At 44.6% G+C, this 23,394-nt stretch overlaps 1 protein-coding gene across 5 annotated transcripts in view; it reads left to right on the top strand.

Annotated features, from left to right (window-relative positions):
* Nucleotides 1–23,394, top strand: part of GNG2 (G protein subunit gamma 2) — a 98,777-nt gene that overhangs the window by 59,899 nt on the left and 15,484 nt on the right. The window contains exon 1 of one of the 5 annotated variants that reach the window (XM_077819637.1): nucleotides 19,922–19,987. The exons of the other annotated variants lie outside the window; for them this stretch is intronic. The gene's annotated coding sequence lies outside the window, so the exon portion shown is untranslated. Of the gene's footprint in view, nucleotides 1–19,921; nucleotides 19,988–23,394 lie in introns of those variants that run through there. 5 annotated transcript variants of the gene reach the window in all.

Genomic DNA, 23,394 nt, shown 5'->3' with positions numbered 1-23,394 from the left:
ACAGGGTTAATGATCAAGCGACCGGTTCTCGGTTAGATACGGAAAGTAACCTTTGCTCACCAGGGAAAGGACCTGAAGTATCTGAGTGGCGTAAGAGTGTCTGCGAAACAGTTGTACGTTTAGCGCAATTAATGATACTTACACTAGGGGGTTCCATTTTGCTTGAAGCATCACTTACCAGGGCAGATAATAGGAGAAAAAGAGAAATGAATTTGAGAGAGAATTTGACTGCAGGCACTTGTGATTTGTACCCTTGTGAGAGGGGAAACGCCGGACCCAGTGCCCCAAGGTGATACACAAGCTTTAGACTTAGTTCCCATACAGAGTTGCGCCGTTTTAACTCCGGCCAGGTTTACGCTACAGACTTTTGCTAGCGTACCGTGTCGGTCGGGGTGTGACGGGCTGTGGCTTGTGACAGACGTAGCTATGCCAGCGAAAGCCCCTAGTGTAGACTTGGTTCTACCAGCAGAACTGCATCTTTGCTGGTATCGCTGATTTTGCTTCAGGTGTGGGGGTGGGAGAGGAATAACCTAGACCGGCAAAAGCACGGTATTCTGCCCGTGCAGCTGCGTCCACACAAGGAGTTCTGTGCTGGTAGAATGATACTGGCAAAGCCTGGCACGTGTAGACCTGGCCTGAAGGACTGATGTCACACCGACTTAGTTAAAACCAGTGCAACTTTGCGTGTAGACCTGCCTTGAGCTAGTTGCACCGGGAAGCAGTGTACATGTCACAGAACTAGCCGTGGGTCTTTACATAATCAAGAACACCCATTTCCTTTCACCAGTTTCAACTCCTAACAAAATGGCTCTCTTCATAAAACATATTAATTTTATTTTTTCTTAATGAACACCTTCCCCAAACCTCTATGCTTTTAGACTAGCAAGTATTTAAGAGTAAGCTGTTGTAAACAAAACCCCAAAAAGGATCTGCTAATTAACATGAAATAAGTGCTCTTGGCTGCTCCCATTAAGGGTCAGCAGTCCAGAGTTGTACAAAGAGACACTGTAATAATTTTGCGATTATAGGAACTCGTTGCTTCCAAGCCAAGACTCTTGTTTTCCCCCGGGGACACTGGGGAGGGGAAAATGGGGTTGCTGATCCAGCTGTGTACTTGTGAATTTATTGCACAGTAAAACATATTGGTGCTTTCTATTGGGTATATGATGAAAGCTGTAATTAAAATCAGATTTTGAAGGGAGCTATTTGGGTGCTAGGTGTTTATCCACGAAAGTTAACCTCTTGATAGCTACTATCAGGCACATTTTGAAGTTGGGAGCTTTCTCTAATGAGACCCAGGATTTTAATGCAGACAGGTGATCCTCACAACTGTCATACAATCATTCCCAAAGTAAAGACTTCTATCTGCTAAGCAGGCTAGTCTGGTCCTAAGGAACATTGACAATCTCAGGTCAGAAGTAAGTATTTCCTAGATCACCACATGGTCAGCCAATGCTGGTTTTTTGGCAGAAGTCTTCTCCACACTTTGGTGCCCAGGGGAAGATGAACACTATATAATATACCTGGGTTTGGATGTCCATATTTAAAGGATTGTGGTGCCCGGAGGCACACTGCTGCAAACATCCATTGTAATCGATCCGTGGCCTTAGGCGCAGTGAAGAATAGGAAAAATGACCTGGGCTCACCTGAAAATGTCCATTCTATGAGTAATAAGATCCACCAATCTAGCTCTTCCTGAAGACACCATGCGTGATCCAGAATACAGATAGAAATGGATATCCCAGGATTTGGGTTTGTTGTCACTGGAGTGGAATTTCCCGTGCTCTGCAGCAGGAGTAATAGTAACACAATCTGTAATGTAGGAAAGCACACTGATCTGAATCTCACTTTGGATTGATCTAAGCTGGAGGGAATTTCAGGGAATCTGCCCTTGACTGACAGGTCTGCTCTCAACCCGCCCCAAGCTGCAAGTCGACTGACACTCCCATTGTAATGGATCTGTGGACATCCTTACTCAAAGAAAGGACATTCTCAGATAAGCATAGATACGTTTTCCTGTTGTGCATGAAGTAGGAACGGCTTCTGCAGCAGCTCTGAGGAAGCACAAGCTACAGTGGCCCCAACCCCCCGACCCATGGGTCAGCTTTGTTGGGTGGGGCCATGACCTTATTTTTGTCCCTTTCCCTCCTGTGCATACTAGCATCCAGGACAGATTGTGTTGCTCTCTACCTGCTTGGAAGGGAAAGGAAGGCTCCTTGCACCCTCTTTCTCGCCTCCCTGCAAAAGATGCAGCTCTTACACCTGTGCAGGCAGGAGACTCAATCTGGACCTTCATTTGCAACTGACCCCCAGGTGATGGTAGATTGCAGGAAACACCACTCACCTTTACTGTGATGCAGCAAAATGTGGTTGTCAGAGCAGGCTGGTCCAGTGCTTAGGGCACTCCTCTAGGACTTGGGAGAGAAGGGTTCAGGTCCTTACTCTACCACAGGCTTCCCATGTGACCTTGGGCAAGTCACTGAGCCTTCCTGGGGGGTTGTGAGGCTAAATACATAAAGACTGCAAGCTGCTCAGATACTGTGGTGCTGGGGGCCTAAGATAGATAGGCCAAACCCTGGAGTTACTGGGCACAAACACTGCCTGTCCCAGGGAAGGAAACTTACATCCATCATTCAGATACTTGGACTTCCGTGTCCTGGGTATGCTGAACTTATCTACTGAAAAATTCCATCTGCAGTAGGGTTTAATAATCCCCCAGTACTATTTAGATGCTGTGAAACATTCCCCTTTTGTGGTTTTTGCATTTATTTCCCTTTAGTTGGTCTCAGGCACTTTGTCCTATGGAAATAGTTTTTGTCAGAGGGATATGGTGTGATTAGACATCTTAGCATCTGAGCTATTGCTTCTGCTACCAGGAACTGTTCACTTCTTTCTGAAAGGCTATTGCACATTGACGGGACGTGAATGTGCCGTGCCTGCGTTTATCTCCTTGCTGATCTGTGCATTTAGTAGTGAACGAAAATTATAAACTAAAAAATAACCATTTATCCCCCAGATTTTGCCTGCTTCTTTTTACCTCCTTTTTCTCAGCTGCTGTAAATATAACGTAACCGATCCCAGTGTGATGGGACAAGAGTGAGGAGCATCTCAGTTTGCGTTTGATTTCCGTGTCCACAGCTGTCAGCTGTGCAGGGATCCAAGGTTCTCTTCAGCTCGAGGTTCCCAAGCTATTTTCCCTGTGCGTTCCTGTTCGGTTACCATGCCAACAGTTCTTAATTCTGTTGAAAGATTCCAGTGTTTGACTTTCGTTGTGAGATAATTGGCTTCCAAAGGTGGCCCAGATTCTCCCCTCCTGTTCCAGAATTTCAGCCTAACTGGCCAGCTGAGAGGTCCCTTGGCCCAGGAGTTCCCATCTGGTATAAAGTGGCATAGTTGGCTCCTGTGTCAGTTGCCCCTCCTCCACCGCACCCCCCCTCCCCGCGCACACTCTGGTGTACTGGACGGAAGACGCCTGCACTATGCCAATTCACAAATGGTGTGTGGTCATCAGTTGGCATAAGTTAGATCAGCCCCGAAACTGCTCTCATTTCAGACATAGGGCCCCGGCAGACACAAATGCACCATGAGAATCAGGGAGGTGTAACTTGCCCCGACCCTCCCCCCCCCGACTCTCCTGCACTCAGCTGATCTTGAGTTTTGTGCTCATGTTTTTACTGTGAACTGAATTTTCCTTATTCTATCTGGCCTCCACTGACTTCTCAAAAGCATCCCAGTGGATGGAGAAGGCAGGCGGGATCGGGCGACATTTGAGCTGGAATGCAGAAGTGGATGTGTTCCCCCCCGTGGTCCACCTTGCCGCCTGGCAGCCGTAAGAAAGGAGGCTGACAAGCAGGAACAGCTTCAGGACCCCAGGTTCTGACACCCTCCCCTGATAGTAAAGCTCCTCTTTAAAAATGAATCACTCCAATGTGTACGATCAGCATTTCCCAAACTCCTGGCAGTTTAAACCCTTTTCAGGAAAATGAAACCATTTGTGTCCGATTCTCCTCCCCTGCTCCCGCCCCCATGTCGACCTTGCAATGTGGTGCTAACGTTGAACACATGTAGTTAAACATCTTCCACACGCTCCCAGCCAAGCCCTCCATGTTTTCCCCAGGATCTGTGCTCTGTACTCTTTGACAAACATTGTCTTAAATGACAGGTTTCAGAGTAACAGCCGTGTTAGTCTGTATTCGCAAAAAGAAAAGGAGTACTTGTGGCACCTTAGAGACTAACCAGTTTATTTGAGCATGAGCTTTCGTGAGCTACAGCTCACTTCATCAGATGTTAATGGCGACCATTTTCCCGTGTAATCTTACACCTAACTGTTTCCAAATCAGTTTCTTACACTGCTTCTCATGTCATGTGTATTTTTTTTTTTTTAGCTGTTCATTTCTTCCAATCACAAGATGTTCCGGCCTGTGTGGGTTTTTTTGGTCTGATGATCATGCTGCCTTCGGCCTTGTGTCTAACCACCACAAAGACAAAATGTCACTGGAACCTGAAATGCCCGGTCATCTCTTCATAAAACCACTGTTTGCAAAAGGAGAAATTGAAACCTTGAAAGGCTGTGGTGGGAAAGCCCGTGATAACACAGCAGCTTGTGCTTCTAGCTCAGTTGGGTGGTGTCCATGCCTCTGACCACTCCTACCAGGAGGTTCAAGGGGGGCAGATTTTTAAATAGTGCACGCCAAGATCGTGCGCACAAGCCATGCCGACAGACCCTTGCCTGTGCTTGTGCACGTACAATTAAGCTCATGCACAATCAGCTTTTGCAATCTTTCAGGCACTGTTTTTCAAGAGGTTTAGAGCTGCCTCCAGTACAATACAATGTTGTTGACATGACAGGCTCGGCTAGTGGTGCCTGAGAATAAGAGCGAAAGACCCTGCAAGTTTGTGTTATAGGTAAGGGCCACACAATGTTTGGGGTGTCAACCTCTGTGTGCGTTTGTCAGCAGTGTCCACTCCCGAGCCAGTGCAAGATTTGCAGTGGAGCGTGGTGCCATCTCTCACCTTTCTCCTCAGGTCAGGCACAGTTTCCCCTGATTGCTTTTTGATGCCAAGTCTTTTGTGATTCCCAATAGTGAGAGGGAATTTCTCTCTCTGCCCTGTGTTTGGCACGTTGGAGTAATAACGGCAGCAAATTCTCCTACAGCGCTTTTCATTAAAGCTTTTACAAAGGCGGTCGGTATCATTATCCCCATTTTACAGATGGGGAAACTGAGGCATAAGAGCAGCCACAATGGGTCAGACCACTGGTCCATCTTGCCCAGTATCCTGTCTTCGGCAGTGGCAAGTGCCAGGTGCCCCAGAGGGAATGAACAGGGCAGGGCAATTATTGAGTGATCCATCCATCCCCTGCTGTTCAGTCCCAGCTTCTGGCACTCAGAGGCTTAGGCAGAGCACGGATTGCATCCCTGATCATCCCTTATACCCACTGATGGACTGATCCTCCAGTTATAGTTTTGGCCTTTACAACATCCCTTGGCAACAAGTTCCACAGGTTGACTGTGCGTTGTGTGAAAAAGTACTTCCTTTGGTTTGTTTTAAACATGCTGCCTTTTAATTTCATTGGTTCTTGTGTTATGCGATGGGGTAGATAACTTTTTCTTAATCACCTACTCCTCACCAGTCATGATTTTATAAATGTCTATCATATCACTCCTTAGTTGTCTCTTTTCTAAGATGACCAGCGCCAGTCTTTTTAACCTCTCCTCATATGGAAGTTGCTCCATACCCCGATCAGTCTTGTTGCCCTGGCCTCTACGTTTTCCAATTTTAATAGATCTTTTTTGAGATGGGGTGACCAGAACTGCATGCCGTATGCAAGGTGTGGATGTACCATGGATTTATGTACAGTAGAACCTGAGAAAAACACCTCGGGAATGGAGGTTGTTGATAACTCTGAAATGTTCGTAACTCTGAACAAAACGTTCTGGTTGGTCTTTCAAAAGTTTACAACTGAACATTGACTTCATACAGCTTTGAAACGTTACTATGCAGAAATAAAATGCTGCTTTTTAGCATCTTAATATAAATGAAGCAAGCACAAACAGTTTATTTACCTTATCAAATCTTTTTTTAAACTTTCCCTTTATTATTTAAGTAGTTTTCATTTAACTGTACTGTACCGGATTGCTTTTTTTTTAGGATTATCAATTAGTCGAAGTTAAAAAAATTAATCACGATTACAATAATTTAGTTGCGATTAATCGCAGTGTTAAACAATAGAATGCCAGTTGAAATTTATTAAATATATTTGGATGTTTTTCTACATTTTCAAATATATTTATTTCTATTACAACACAGAATACAAAGTGTACAGTGCTCACTTTATCTTATTTTTATTACAAATATTTGCACTGTAAACATGATAAACAAAAGAACTAGTATTTTTCAATGCACTATAGTACGTGTACGAGGTGAAATCTCTTTATTGTGAAAGTGTACCTTACAAATGTAGATTTTTGTTGTTGTTACATAATTGCATTCAAAAACAAAACAATGTAAAACTTTAGTGCCTTCAAGTCCACTCAGTCCTACTTCTTGTTCAGCCAATTCCTAAGACAAACAAGTTGATTTACATTTACGGGAGATACTGCTGCCTGCTTCTTATTTCCAAGGTATTTATGTGCCAGATATGCTAAACATTCGTGTGCCCCTTCATGCTTCGGCCACCATTCCAGAGGATGTGCTTCCATGCTGACGGTGCTCATTAAAAAAATGTGTTCATTAAATTTGTGACTGAAGTCCTTGGGGGAGAACTGTATGTCTCCTGTTCTGTTTTACCCACATTCTGCCATATATTTCATGTTATAGCAGTCTCAAGTGATGACTCAGCACGTGTTCATTTTAAGAACACTTTCGCAGCAGATTTGACAAAACGCAAAGAAGGTACCAGTGTGAGATTTCTAAAAATAGCTACAGCACTCAACCCACAGTTTAAGAATCTGAAGCGCCTTCCAATATCTGAGAGGGACGGGGTGTGAAGCGTGCTTTCAGAAGTCTTAAAAGAGCAACACTCCGATGCAGAAACTACAGAACCCGAACCACGAAAAAAAAGAAAATCAACCCTCTGATGGTGGCATCTGACTCAGATGATGAAAATAAACATACGTCGATCCGCTCTGCTTTGGATTGTTATCGAGCAAAACCCATCATCCGCATGGACACATGTCCTCTGGAATGGTGGTTGAAACATGAAGGGACTTATGAATCTAGTGCACTGGCATGTAAATATCTTGTGACACTGGCTTATAATAGTGCCATGTGAACGCCTCTTCTCACTTTCAGGTGACATTGTAAACAAGAAGTGGGCAGGCTTATTTCCTGCAAATGTAAACAAACTTGTTTGTCTGAACAATTGGCTGAACAAAAAGTAGGACTGAGTGGACCTGTGGGCTCTAAAGTTTTACATGGTTTTATTTTTGAATGCAGTTGTTTTCTGTACATAATTCTACATTTGTAAGTTCAGCTTTCTATTATTGTTTAAGAGTGCAATTAATCATTTCCCCTGGAGTGCGAATATTAAAGATTAGTGAAGAAGGCGTTGTTTGCTCTTGGGCACTGGAAAACAAAATCACTTCTCCACCAATACACAGAAGACAGCAAAGCTGGTTTGTGTTTTTGTCTTGTGAAGGAAAGCCCCCCCCCCCCACACACACACACACTCCACCCAACTATTTCCTAACCAACAGCCAGTCACAGCAAGATGGTAAAGTCGTCAGGACAATAAGGAAAACCGCAGCTGTTTGATAATAAGCCTGGGGAGATATGGGACTGAGGGGGGAGCAGTGTCCCAGAAACACTTTTTTTTTTTTGATGGGCAACGTTCAAGAACACATTCCAATGTTAAGTCATAACCTTTTGTTGGCAGAGCAGCTCTGGGTGTTGACTACCAATGTTTGTTTCAAAAGGAGGGAGAGGGGACGCCCAATTCAGTATTCCAGATCAACCAGTGACAAACAGGCCCATGAGAGAGCACGCTCTTTTTATTCACCCAATTATGACATGTTACAAAGTAAGTAAATACTACTGAATTTCATGGTGTGATCACATTAGGTGAGTACAATATGTACAGTGTACCCCATCTCCATGGAACGCTTTTCTAACAGCAATAAAATGTGTGTGTGTGTGGGGGGGGGGGGGTGTTCATTGGATCCTAGCCTTCCCTGTATAACACTTACTTTGTCCTGGACTTAGCACCTTCCCCCCCTTTTTTTTTTCTATCAAGGGCTAATAAAATAAGCTAACTATTTTCCCTGACAGTCGACTGCATCTTATGTAGCAAAACGAGGGAAAACATTGACTGAAATGAATATTGGCCAGGATACCCTGGGTATGAAAATGGAGCCAGCAGGGCAAGGAAAATGACTACTTCATCAGAAACAGGCATGCACCTTGATCTGCAAGCTCGACACGTTACATCCACTCTGTTTAGCACAGTTCTACATCAGCAGACACGCTGCTCAAGGGCTGTAAAAATGACAGAAAAATTCCAGAGCAGTGTGTTTTATTTCAGTGTGTAATTTGGCATTTGGAAGATCTGGAGATCGTTCAGATGCTGTTGTGGCTTTGTACTGGAGAGTGCTTAGAGTCCCCAGTCAGGGGACTCCTTGTGCAAGGTGTTGAACACACCATTTACATTCCCATACGTTCAGTATTCTGACAGTTATTTGCACAAGTGTTCCTATCATGGCTAACAAAATTATGGGCTTTCACTTTTTAAAACAGTTGGATATAGAAAAGTGATTGATTTATTTTTTTAAATCAAGACGTCCTACACACCGGATCCCCCGGCATTGCATTTTCTCTGTAATATTCTCAGAACCTAGTGTGGCTGCAACTTCAGTTGAGTCTTCTGAACTGCCTTAGTGGCACAAATAGCCACATGGAAAAAGGTCAGGACTGGAGCTGGTCACGTATATTTTCTGCAAATGTTTCAGATGAAACAAACAAAAAATGGTTTAGCGTGAACTTTTGCTTTTTTGCCTAAATGAAAACAAAACGAAAGAACAAAAATCTGTTTTCAGCTATCTCCACCCTGAGAAAAGAAGAGTGAGAGAACTCAGAATTGAACATTTTTCATTCTTTCACTGAAAAACCAGAAAATTTTGACCAAAATGAAAATCTCCACAGGAAATTTCCATGACTGTTGAAAAGCTGCCTTTTATCAAAAATATGTTTGATGGACAAGTTTCCACCGGCTTTAGTCTCGACCTATTCTAAGGCACAAGCTTAAAAAGGTGATAAATCCTGGAAAAAAAAATTTCCTCTCCTGTCATCCTTCCATCTGGCTTTCCTTTATTGTTTCTATCCCATAGCATGGGCGACTTCAGTTGCGTGCTCAGATACAATGGGGATGGGCCTGGTATAAAAATGTCTATAGAATAGAAGAGAGGCACCCAAAATCAGTTGCTACTTTTTTGACTGTCTAGGCTGAAGGACTCAATCTGCAGGCACGGACAGAGCCTACAGTGGGCAGCGGGCTGCCCGTGTGACACTCATTGCGGGACCAGGGCCTAAGTGACTTGGCCCAGGATATGCGGTGTGCCAGCAGCAGAGCTGAGAATCAGAGTCAAGAGGCCTGGCTCTCAGTTCCGTGATCTAACAGCTAGATCATGCTCCTTCCCCAAACTTCCCCACTAGTGCCCTTGAGCCTGGATCTGCAGGGAATGCCTCTCAGGTTGAGATGGTGTTTTTTGTCGATGTAAAAAGCTAAACCCGGTATCATGCGTGCGGTCTTTTATTAAAGTAGTAGAAGGGCACAGAGCAGGAAAGGAACCTGTCAGCTATCCCTGGGTTAGGAAAACATTCATATGCATTTGGACTTCATCTATGTGACCATCCCTATTGTTTACTATTTAACGATTTGCCAAAATCATGGCACCCAGTGAGGAAGGAGACGCTTGGTCTTACACCTACAAAAAAGTAGCAACTCTCCCACACACACGATTTTGGCTAGCTGTTAGCGTGGCCTTCAGTTGGGCAAAGTTTTAGTGGCCCCTTTAAGTTCTAAACAGTGGTTAACTTTTTAAAAAAGCATGCTCCAGAGATAAGGCTGTGGTGTTATCAAGTATTCTGAGGACAATATCAACCAGGAGGGCAGCCCTGAAGCTGTTTGTACATGCCCCACTGCATTTTGAGGCCGAGTATGCAGCTGTGTAGTGTGGACAGTCCGGGCGTGTTTTCATTGCCGGTGAGAACACTGGTGTCTAAACTAAAGTTTTTGTCTGTTTCCTTCCATTTGTGTAATTCTGCAGGAGGATGGCAGGAATTAATATCTAATGGTATGTTTGATACTCCAAAAAATTCTCTCTTAAGAGTAAATACTAAATCTGGGGACTTTTTGAGGAATATTTTTGGTTGTTAAGGAAAGGAAAATTCTGCTTGAGTACTGAGGGTTGATGTTCTGCTGTCAGTGGGCACATGTGGGTCCCACTGAGGGCCGAACAAGGTAAGCCCATTCTGTGACGGCAGAGGAGCTCAGCTCTGCCAGGTACTAGAGTATTCTGGGAAGCTGTAAAGTTCCCTCCAATCTCCTTGATCTCAGTGAGAAACGTTGGGTGCTCACTAAGGCATGAAGTGGGACAGCCCATTCTGAGAAAGCTAGTGTGCGAGTCTCACCGTCCTCTGTACATCTGTACTAGACCTAAAACCAGACATTTCTCCCTTTTTATAGGGGTGCTGCTAAGGTTACTGCGATTTAATAAGCCTCAAAAAATAATGAAAAGAAACCCAACCCCATCCTGATCCTGAAGTGTCTTCCAAGCTCCCCAAAGCAAAGGTTGCAACACTCTGACAACTTGCCTTCTCTGTTGCATGACCCACCAACAAACCCGGGCGCTGGGTTTCTTAGCTGTATGTCCTAAAATCAGAATCCTTGTTTGTTTCATACAAGAATGGAGTAGAGGAATGGAAGTACTTAATAACAAACCCAAAACCCGGAGGAGAGGTTTAATCTTAGTCCTGTAAACCTTGCAGATATCCCTTAATGTGAGTTTTCGGTCACCAGAGAGCTAGATACTGTTTTACCCAAGACCTGTTCCCTTGAGATAATCACTGATGTACTCTACTGTGGTGTACAGAGTAACTGCTTAAAGAGCATCAAGTAACAACGGAAAGCTTCCAGCAAGCAGATAACATTCATGAGTCTTATATTCATTTGCCTTTTCTCTTCTTTTTTGTAACCAGCTAACTTCAGAAGTACTCGTAGCTTTTTATTTAAATACAGGAGCCATGGTTCCCATTTGGGAACTTTTGGGGTGGGAGGCTTAATTCTTACCTCTTCATTCTGCGAGAAACAAATAGTAGAATTTCAGCACTTCAGTTACTGGTTTGCCTCTGGGTAAGTTTTAACATTTGATTAGGTTTAAACCAGTCCCTTAAGTTATTTTTCATTTTCCATTAAGAAAGGATCGGGGTGACTTCTTTTCCTCGCCTAAATCAGTGGTGTCCTCAATGAAATTGTCAACGACCTTGTGTTTTGGGGCGGTGTCCTTTGTTCCCAGAGCTTTAGACCAGAGGACAAAGGCACTAAGGGAGAGTGAGATTAAGAAATTCTGGTTATTTTTTTTGTCTGTCCAGCCCATCAGACAAAATGGAGACTAGAATCAGGCTCGACTTAGTTCAGTTAATTTCACAAACGTGTCAATGTCCTAAAACACCACCACTGTGGCAGGTTTCAGAGTAGCAGCCGTGTTAGTCTGTATCAGCAAAAAGAATGAGGAGTACTTGTGGCACCTTAGAGATTCACAACTTTATTTGAGCATTAGCTTTCGTGGGCTAAAACCCACTTCATCAGATGCATGCAGTGGAAAATACAGTAGGAAGATATATATATATACACAGAGAACATGAAAAGATTGGGTATTGCCAGACACACTATAATGAGAAAAGGAGTACTTGTGACACCTTAGAGACTAACAAATTTCTTTGAGCATAAGCTTTTGTGAGCTACAGCTCACTTCATCGGATGCTACAGCTCACTCTCATCTGTGAGTTCAGAGTCAGACTGCAGGCAGATGTGTCAGCCCCACTCCATCTGAGTGCAATCACAGTTGACATCTCCGCTGGGTCCGTATTTTTATAACCTTGCATTTATAAGGCAAACAAAGATTCTACAAACATTATTGTATCATGTGCGCTGTTAATCCTTTTAGCTGCCCAACTTCCATTAGCCTAATGATGGTGGTGTTTGAGGGAGGGATGGGGAATTGAACTCTGATCTCCCAAGTCCCAAGCTAGTGCTGTAGCCACTCAGCCATTCTTCCTCTCCGCTCCCTGCTTTATATTACCTTTTACTTTCCCATCTCGTTAGTGGCTTTTCCTGCTACACTCATCTTGTGACCATTTACGTGTGGTTCCCTGGACCAAATCTGGAGGAGCTGAGTAGGTGGGTGCGAGTCTAGCAACTTGTCTAGATGTAAAGTTGCACTGGTTTAACTAAAGGTGCGAGGTAAAATTGATTTTAGTCAAACTGGTGCCAAAGGCAGCCTGGACACCCTTGGCCGACGTCCACACTACGCGCCCGTGGTGGTGGCATGTAGGGTCCGTGTAGCTACACGCCGCAGTGAAAAGCCTGCTACATCCAAACTGCGTTGTGTAGCTACACGTGTCCATGAAAAGCTCTGGCAGGGGAAGGAGTGGGGAAAGCTCCTGCCTCCTGCGAGAGCCTTTCCTCCCCGGGGGAGTGTTTTCCCAAGGAGGGAAAAGGCTCCGGTAGCAGAGGGGCAGCAAGACACTACACTGCTCCTTGTGGCACTGCGGATGGGGAGGCATGGCTTGGGTGCGTAAAACCATGCCTCACCCTCTCCTGCTCTTTATACCCCTGCTGGGGGGCTACATGGGTATGTACTTGACACGCTGCCCAAAGGTACACATGCCTTTACATTGATAGAAACCTGATCTATATGTATTTAGCTTATGGCAACTGGGAACCAGTGTAAGCTAAACTGAAATAAGAATGTGCAAACTAACCAAATTAAGTTAAACTGGTGAAACTTCGGTGTGCAGACAAAGACAGGGGGGAGCGTAAATCCCATTCATTGTCAATGAGACTTAGACTCCTAGGGACTGGAATCAGTTTTGAAAACGGGAGGCAGGCTTCTAAATCAGTTTGGCACTTTTGATAATTTTATCTGAGGCCCAAGGCAGTTTGAGTATAGCTGAAATTCAAGCTGTAACCAGTTACCGTGTCTCCAGCACTGTGGGTCTGTATGTCTCCAAGGGCTTAACTGTATCCTCTGATTCTAAGGTTTTTACTTTCCCAATCCGCAACTCCCTGTGTGTGTCGTCAGTTTGTTTTCTGCCTTTCGTCTAACTTGAGATTGGACTGTTGCCCACCTTGAGTGTTTAAAACATCATGTGTTAGGCCTGCCCTGGAACCATGAGACTGGCTGAGAAATCGGCGGATTTTAAAAATTAAATAAATGGGGGGTTCTGTTTTGCCTTTTGGAGGATTCAGGTCACACAAGCTTTTCTCTCACCTTCACATGACTCCAGGAGCTGGGGCTTTAAGAAAACAAAATTGTGACATTTGCACCCTGGAGATTGTAAACTCTCCACCTCAGAGGCCTTGTCTTTCTATTTCATCTCAAAAGTCCCATGCACACCTATGGCACCATATAACTATATTAGAATTATTGTTGGGTTTTTGTTCAATTTGTATGCCTTGTTTTCTTTCATTCTTTTTCAGGTCTTTATACTCTTGATTCCTCTGACCTGATTTGTTTGTATATTTCATAGTGGCCTGTGTCCCCTCTGGGAGCCGTGTTCCATATATTCTGGCTCTGCCATACGAGAGAGCTCCCAGAACTTCTTGATTTCCTCAGAATTTTTCCACTCTGCCTCTCGGGGCCGTATAAATTCATAGATATTTTCAGCCAAAAGGGACGACGCTGATCATCTAGCCTGACTTCCTGCATAACCCAGGTTACAGAATGTCACCCAGCAATCGCTGTAGGGGAAGGAATTATTTATTCTTCTCCATGACATAGAGGAACAATATCAAGCCCAATAACTTGTGGTTGAATTGGAGCATGGCTGTAGCTTGGAGCCTATTCATCCCATCTGGATTTAAAGACTCCAAATGCACCTTTCATTTTGCTTCACCATTTGAAACGTAGATCTTTATTTGCCATTAGATATGTCCTAACTTCAACTTCTAACCATTAGACCTTTTTTCTGCCTTTAGCTGCTAGATTAAGAACCTCCTAAAATCAGATATCTTCTGCTTGTGAAGGTACTTTCAAAAGTGGAAAGATAGAGTATTCTATAGACTTGTATATTGCAGCTCATTGATAATTCGGGTCTGGGACTGTCTTTTGTTTAACACCTTGCAAAGTGATTGGTGCCAGTCGGTGCTACTTGAGCGTAAATAAAAAACACGCATTGTTACTTGATTGTTTTAATAGCATTGCCATTTTTATGCCTTTGATGGTGTGACTCCAGGAAGGATGTTGTTACTGTTGTGCTTGCTCAAATCTTTGCTTCTTGCCAACACTTGAGGGAAAATATGTGAATTCCTTAAAATAAAAAGGACTCTGTTTCATTGGTAGTTTGTTCTAATACTGGGTACCTACATATGACTAGGCTTGGAAGGATTAGATTATGATCAGTAAATGTCGGTGAATGTCAAGTTCACTATACACAGACACACCCCCAAACCACCAAAAAAATATTTCCATTGATAATCATCAAAATTTACAGATAAGCAACATAAGAAAAATGCAGCTTGAGAACTTAGTAGAGCTTGATTTAGTGATACTTACTTTGTACATGTTGACAGGTGATGTTGACAATTGTGTGTTTTAATGGTTATAACACTTTCATTTTTTGAATCTTAATGTCTGTGGTTATTAAATAATTATTGTCTGACACCTTCCCTCCCCCCCATAATTTCCTGCAACTATGAAAATTTAAATCAGTAAAAATTAAAACCCATAATTTTATGCAACTGTGAACATTTTAATTGATCAAGTTGGAAAAAAAAATGCCGGCGCAGGGTCTGTCTGCATTGCAATACTAAAACCAGGAGCCTGAGCCTGCAAGCCCAGTCAGCTGACCCGGGCCAGCCCCCAGAGGCACCGAGTTCCTGAGTTCCTGGGGGTGCTCGACCCCTTCTCTACCCCACCCCTTCCCACCCTGTTCCTCCCCCTACCCCCCAGCACCACCTGCATGCCACTGTACAGCTGATCACTGGCGGCTGGGAGGCTCTGGGTGGGGAGGGTGAGGAGCTGATTGCTGGGACCCGCCAGCGGGTGGGAGGTGCTGGAGGGGGAGGAGCTGATTGCTGGGGCTGCCGGTGCGTTTGGAGAACCCACTGTTTTTTCCCCATGGGTGCTCAAGCCCCAGAGCACCCACAGAGTCGGAGCTTATCTGCCACGGCCATGCTATGGGTCTTTTATCTCCTTGTAGACATACCCTTCATGCCCCACTTCCATTGACTTTCAATGGGATTTAGGTGCTTAACTCCTTTAGACTCTTTGAAAAACGCCAGCTCTCGTCTCTCTATGTGCTGGAACAAAGTATCAAACTATCCTTGGTTATTTCCACTCTCAGCCACCCACCATTTCTGTAATACCCCTTGAGAACTCTGCCTGCTGCTTCTATTAACAGCCCCACGGCCTGTTTTTGACACAATATTTGTACCAGTGCGACTATCAATTAGGGGCGTGATTATTTTTTTACCAAAATAGTTACCAGTACAATCCCTAGTGGGTGCAGTTCTACCAGTGTGAAGGTGGTATATGCGGGGATAGTTAATTCCCCTTCACATATGGGAATAAGCCCCTTTATACCAATATAACTGTGTCTATGCTATGGTGATTGTACTGCTTTATCTATAATCAAAGTGGTGCAACCTTTGGGTGTAGACAAACACTAAGTCACTGCTGCATAAATGACACTGGAAGGAATTATGCTGCCGTACACAGTGTACATGGAGGTCTTGCAAATAGAAACGCCATCTGAGGACGTGGGCATCCAGGGGAAGTGTCTCTCTCTCCCTCTTTATGGATAGCAGCCTAAGTGGGTGTCGCTGATGCAAAAAGGGGCATTGCAGGGGCGGAAAAAACTTCCGTTGCTGTCCCAGTGAAGGAGTTTCTCCGCCAGTGACCCTCCTGGGTGGCCCCAGTCTAAAGGAGGAGCTACTTCACCTGCCCAATCCCACAGCACATCCCTGGGGTAGAGCAGAGACAGAAACACCATCCGCCTTCCTTAGGGATGCATTTCTCCTGGGGCCCAGTGGGCTGCATACTATGAACCAGCAGTGCTGAAGTTAACCCAGCTGTCTGAGTTTGTCCCTCTCCCAAACCCAAGTCATCATTTTCTAACTTGGATGATACCAGTCCCAACCTGGACAAGCAAATCTCAATTTGGACGGTGTACTACACTTTCAATCGAAATGCCGAAGGTTTATTCAGTATTCTTTATTAAACCCTACCATGGGGTATACCCCGAAATGCTTTTTGTGCCCTTTAAAAACAATCCACCTGGACTCGCTTTGATAGCTTGCCTTTTCAGTGACGTTCAGTGAAACTCTGGGACTGCTTACCAAACTGTCACAAATCCCAGATTGCTCTGAAATCGCTGCAAGTCCTTATTTGCAGGGGGGCTCAGTGGACCAAAATGTCCCATCAAGTGCCCTTTGGCCTGCTTTAAGCAATTGTTCGCACAATCACCATGCCAAACATGCCAAAAAACCCAGCCCAAGTGGGAGACTTGTCCAGGAACAAGGCTCAGCAACAAAACAACATTGTTTTTAAAGACCTCTATGATGACAAACTGAACTTTTCCTGGGACCCTCCCCCGCTCCTGCTCTCAGAAGGTATCCGATGCTAGCATGATAATGAACCCATTTCTATGGAAACTCCCTCGTTACCACTCTTTTTTGCTGGCTCCCCTCCAATTTGTGAACTGCTTTTCAAAATTGAAAGACCGCCTCATAAATCACACACAAATATAGACTGCATTAAAAAGAAAGCATCCTTAAGTGTATGAACACTAACCATGATTTATGAATCAAAACCTTTGTTCCAGTTAAGGAAACCCCTCGGCCCGATTTTAATGTTTCATTTTTTCCCTTTGTTAAGAAAATAATGAAATACGTGTCACTTGGGCATCATTAAATCTTTCATACCTTTGGGTTGGATCATCAGCTGTGTTGAAGTGAATAGAACTGCATCAAATTACTCCTGCTGGAGATTTGGCCCCTGGCTTTATTATTTTGATCAGTGTAGGGTGTTGAAGGTGGGGTTAATAAAAATTGTTTTCAAACTATGAGCGGCTTATTTTAGAGGGAAACCTTTTCAGAAGCAACAATAATACTGAAAAAAAATACCCCAACCAGCTTTCACAGCTTAGCCTGAGGGATTCCCACGGCAGAGAGAGATAATAGTGGGGGGAATTATGTAGATGGGGGAAAAATAGTTACTTATTTACAGCTGTCCTATCAGATCTGTGGGTCTGTGTTCTTGCACTAGACTCATCACCCCCTAACATTAGGCTCAGTCCTCTCACCGGTATCTTTACCTTTCTCACATCCGGTCTGCAGGGACCGGACTTTGGGCGGTGGTTGTGGTCGTTTTGTGAACGAGGCTTGGGAACTGGGATTTGCTTTTTGCTGTGAGGTTACCGAGTTTCATGGTCACGCCTGATCCCGGAGGGCGTGGGGGGCAGTTTCTGAGAAAGCACTTGCTCGCGCGCGCTCTCTCTCTCTCTTTCTCTCTCTCTCTCACACACACACACACAAAAATAAAAAACAACCAACTCCCTCTTGAGGATAACAGTGCCATTATTTCTGTGGACTGCGGCTGTTGTGGGATGGCTGAGGTAGCTCACAGTCTTAACACTGTCTGGAGGCTAAATACATTGTAACATCCCCATTTTACAGATGGGAAACTGAGGCACAGAGAGATCAGGGCCTGGTCTATATCCGGTTAAACTATTTCAATGGGGAGGGAGGTTTTTCCTCCATTACCGAAATCGTTGTACCCGTACAACCCTGAGTGTGGATCCCTCCTTGCAGGACTAAGCTATGCTGCTATAAACACCTCCAGTGTATAGAAAAGTTCTGTGTGCAGAAATGTCTGAGGGCCAGGTTTGCCAAGGTATTTAGGCACCGAAAGCTGCAGGCAGGGACCTAGTGAGATTTTTAAAAGCATCTAGGCTCCTCGCTCCCATTGCAATCAGTCTGGTTCTAATTAACTTTGCCAGGATCACACAGGAGTAGGAAATTGAACCCTGCTGGCACCCTAACCATTGGGCGCTTCTTCCTCTCTAGACCTGATCACAAGGGGTGAGGTGGTTTCTGGGTAAGCTGAGCCAGTCCTTAGAAGATGGGGGCTGGAACCTGGAATTCTGGGCGAAAACCTTCCAAACCTAGTCTCTACTGGACTCTTCATCCAGTATGAGCCAGATATTGAACCCATTTACATAGGTGTAAATCTGGAGTGTATCTATGTGTTGCAGTGGAGGTGTCAGACCAGAGGGTAACTGAGTGCCAATGCTGACTCATAAAGCCAAAGTTTGTCAAGGACCCACCCCTGCATACAATGAATAACTTACCCTCAGCCACAAAAATAACCCCATGGCCAACAATCAGCTAGAAAGGAAACAGCCTTAGGCCTGCCTGGAAGGATGCTACAGATCCTCCCAGAGTGCTGAGCAGGAAGGGCAATCTGGAGTGATTGTCCCTTGGTGGGAGAGACCAAGCCACCTGTCCTTTCTGGGCTGTACCCAGGATATGGCACGGTCTGAACCTCACCAGTTCCAAGACACTTTCAAGTCCCATGATCCATGTGGTCCCACCCATTCATGCTGTGTGGAGGGGAGCCCGCTCTCCCAGCCTGTGAGGAGGGGGAAAAGAAGCTGTGTGATAGCATTTCATCTGGTAACTGCCTCTCCCCGCCCTCATTTGGGGCACATCTGGCTCTACGGGTCTGGGGAAGAGGGCAGGAGTCAAAGGAATAACTGCTGTACGTTGCATGTTCACCTGTCAGAACAGCAGGGTTTGCGCTGTAAAATGTGCCATGAAGTCACCTGGCTGCAGCTCTGAGCCTACAGAGGAGTGATGGGTGGGAGCTGAGCGGGAGGCAGGTTAATGGCACTGCTAGCCCTGGCCCCATTGCTACAGCGGGACTGGAGGGAGCACAGAAGCAGATGGCATCTCGGCACTTGGGGGCCTGCCTTCTGCATGTATTCCCTTGGGTCTCTGCCTAGTGTGGGCTGTGGTGGCCTTCCCCACTCCAGGAAAGTGGCACCATCTCTTGGAGGCGGGGGAGTTGGTGAAACTGGATTATAAACTTGGTGGACTCACATGGGCCTGATCCTCAACTGATATAAATGAGCGTAGCACCATTGACTTCACGACCCATTTACATTTCTCTTTGCCATTGCTGAGTTCTTCTAGAGGGGAAGATACAGGGAAAGGCATGGTTCTTATTAGCTAGAGTAGCTCAGTGAATCTTAACACTCTACAGACTTGTATTGGATAGGGAGTAGCAGGCAACTTTGTAAATTAATCTACCATTGATTTAAAAAAGTCTCCAGTGGTTTGGGATCAAAATGAAATTAGACTTTCTGTTCTGTGCATGCACTATGTTCCCATTAGTTGGTACCATCATGGGCCATTCTAGAAAAAGGTATTTTCCAAATTTAGCATGAGTTAAATGACTGCAGCAGGACTGGAAAGAAGTCATAGGAACACGATGGAATATAGTGTTGATTAACATTCAGAAAAGACACGTTAGGCTACAACCACCATTCACCTGGGTGAAGATACGGGGCGTCCGTGCAATACAAAACAAAGGCAGAGACGAACAAAATTCACAATAATTGTGGGGGAAAATAGGTTCTCTGTGTTAGTCCTAAAATGATGGACTGAGTACAAATGTCTTCTGAGGAAGAGAGAATCAAGCCAAGGCACTTCCAAACAGACAACTGCTTGATCCACTGAACACTTACGTAGCAAAGATGGATAAACAGGGTAAGTGATGGGCCCCTGTGTTTAATGCTCACCCTGAAAGCTGCCCGAATCATCACGTCCCATAGGTAAAACGCTCTCCAAGTTCTAAGAACTTGCTGGGTCAGAGTCTAAGTTTAAGTACATACGTAACTCTAAACATGTGAGTATTGCCAATGATGTCGTGGGCTTAAGTTCCTTGCTGAATTGAAGCATTGGGTCATGATCCTGCAATAGGATCCATCAGAGACGCCGACTCCATGGGTGCAGAAAAAAATTAGCAAGGCGAGCTCCCCTCCTCCCTGCCAGCGCCTCCCGCCTGTCGGCACCCCGCTGGTCAACTCCTCTCCCTCCCTCCCAGCGCCTCCCGCCCGCTGCGATCAGCTGTTCTGTGGCGTGCAGGAGGTGCTTGGAGGGAGAGGGAGGACTGAAACAGGGACAGGTTCGCTCAGGGGTGGGAGCAGGGAGGGGGTGGAGCGGGGACAGGAAGAGGTGGGGCAGGGGAGGGGCCTTGGGGGGAGGGGTGGAGGTGGAGGCAGGGTCTGGGGCGGAGCAGGGGCAGGAAGAGGCAGGGCAGGGGTAGGGGCTTGTAGGAAGGGGTGGAGTGGGGGCAGGCCTAGGGCAGAGGTCAAGGGGGGGTCGAGCACCCTCTGGGTAGACCTAGGTCAGGACCTAGGGGATCCATGCAGGTGGACCCATTCACCTGGGCTAAGGCCCACTGACTCCTGTAGGGCTCCGCATGGCTTATTTGCAGGATCGGGGCTTTAAAGAGCAATGACAAAATGTTAATGTAATTTTTAAATTTGAAGGCAACAAGTGTAAATGGCCAAATAAGGGTGTTACCCTGAGAATAATGAACAACATGAAAGGTGTTTTTGGTAGACAGCACCATTTTAAATTCCATGTATTTTCGAACTCTAAAGAACGGCATGAAATAAATTCAGAAACACGGGATTCAGATGAATAAAGCCTGGCCTAGGATCTCCAGCTACTATAGTTCTTAGGGGGGACTGTCTTAGTTTTTCTGTTCAAATGGAAGTATTTTTCCTCTGAACACAAGTGGCCAGTCTGCAGTTCTGGAGCCAAAAAAGCATCAAAGAGGAAAATGTTGCTCAAGTATACAAAGCACTCTTATTTATTTTTTAAAAACTGGGAAATTCAGACAAGTCGGTTAGCTCTTCTGAGTGTAGGCACTGGGGAGGCTAACCCAGCTGGAAAGTTTTAGGGCCTGGAGAAGTGTCTGAGTTTCATCCGATGAAGTGAGCTGTAGCTCACGAAAGCTCATGCTCAGATAAATTGGTTAGTCTCTAAGGTGCCACAAGTACTCCTTTTCTTTTTGCGAATACAGACTAACACGGCTGTTACTCTGAAACCTGAGTTTCTTGTGTTTTGCTTGTCAGATGAATCCAGCCCATTACAAAATGCCATAAATAATCCACAATCCCTGTGTACACAGGATAAGGAACAAAACAATCGTGAGAAATACACAGCTGTAACTGAAGTGTAATACCCCAGGGACATAGTACCTATATACTATACTTTATAAACATCATTATCATGGAAATAAACAGTATCCTTACTCATTAACCTGCGGTCTCCAAGGCAAGAACCCCATTATCCGAAACATGTGCATCATTAAGCTGCAGATAGAAGAGGCTGTCTGTATTCCATTGTGAATTTCACTAAAAGGTTTCTTTTCCCTGCAAAGAAGACAAATTCCTTTCTTTGTTATAGAATGGATATTGCTATATTTTAATGTGGTTTTCTTATTTATATTAGATATTAAAAAAGTTTATTCCTCATTGGGATTCAGGAACTGCTGTAAAGTTAAGTTGCTTCTTAGTATGTTTTCTTAAGATTCAGGTAGACTATTGGTCTTGGATTTTCTCTTGACTTCCCTTTGGCTCTGATTAAATTGGTTCCAATTTACCACTGGAAAATGCTGTCCTGCATAATTACTACATCTGTGCTATGAGAATCTTATTCGAGATAATGGGTGGCATGTATTGTCTAACAAAAAAGCAGGAAAGTGATACTGGGAAATCCCAGTAACACAAATAGGATACCTAATTACACACGCATGCACACATATTCTGCAATAATAATCTCTGTGTTATTGTTTCTGCACAAATCCACCCAATGGCAGCTGACATACCACTGTATTTGGACCATCTTTGGATCTTACCAATCATCCAGCTAGTTCAGCATCCTGTCTCTGAAAGCGGCCAGCACCAGATGTTTCAGAGGAAGGTGCCAAAAATCTTAAGTGGATAATTATGCAATAACCTGATAATAGGAGAAGTTTCTTCCAAACACTCATGAGTGGTTGGCATATTCTTTGGAACCTGAGTTTTATAGCCCTTTTTATACGCTTTTTCCTTTGTCTAATATAACTGTAGATGCTCTTGTTATCTGTATAAATGTCTATCCTTTTTCAATCAGCTAAGCTCTTGCTCTCAATATCTAGCAATAATGAGTTCCACAGGGTAATTATGCATTGTATAAAAAAGCATTTCTTTTCTCCAGCTGTGTTTTGTTTCTTTTTAATTTCATTGAGCGCTCTTGTATCTGAACTTATTATTGTCCAAAGATTGTCCATGGTTTCCTGGAGGTTTATGCTCGTGCGTAGTTGTGTGGTTGGTTGGTTTGAAAATAATGTACAAACTTACATTCAGAAAAGCTCCACAGTGAAACTGAACTGAGAAGAATTAAAAGCTTTGCAAAAGTATAGTTGCTATTGTCAAAATAGCAATTTAAATCAACGTCATATAAGATGAAAAGCGTGCATTTAAAATTGTGGTTGAAAAGATGGGTATTTGAACACGGAGGGTAGTATATGATCAGCACTTCAAAATTTATAATCTTAAAAATTTGCTGTGAAGATGAATTACTGAGGGAAAAATCCTAGCCCCTGTGCACAACTTCAGTAAATGTGCTGTGTTTGATGGAGTTTCACCCTGGGAAGTAATTGGTGCAGAGGTTCGGAGCTGCAGTTTCTTCCTTAGCTGCTGCACCACCCCAAAATCTTCTTGGCGAGATACACAGAGTCATAGTCCATCTTCAGCAGGATGCATTTATTGAGCAAGGCAACTGCAAACTACAGACACACACATGGGCTTCCACACAGCTTGAGCTCTAGCTGTGTCTCCTCTACTTACCAGGGACTGCACCCTGGCTGAATCCCAGTACACCATACAGAGACATCTAGTGGCCAAATGACAATATTGCAAGTAGTTTACACCTCACACTTCCTCACTTGTGGGCTTACTTACTTGGCCTGCAGTCCACATGCCACAGAGCTGTGGAGAGTAGTTTGGGCAGCACGTCCCCAGCAGAAGGAGCCCCTGCTACATAGCACATGAAGGCTGTGGACCTTCTGAGTGCCTCTCTGAGGATCAGAGCAACATCATTTCAGCTACATTCAGAGCCTT

This window comes from Eretmochelys imbricata, chromosome 6 (genome assembly GCF_965152235.1).
Source record: "Eretmochelys imbricata isolate rEreImb1 chromosome 6, rEreImb1.hap1, whole genome shotgun sequence".
Taxonomy (NCBI): Eukaryota; Metazoa; Chordata; order Testudines; family Cheloniidae; genus Eretmochelys; species Eretmochelys imbricata.
Note: the sequence above shows the minus strand (reverse complement) of the source record. Positions and strands in the feature narration are given on the sequence as shown.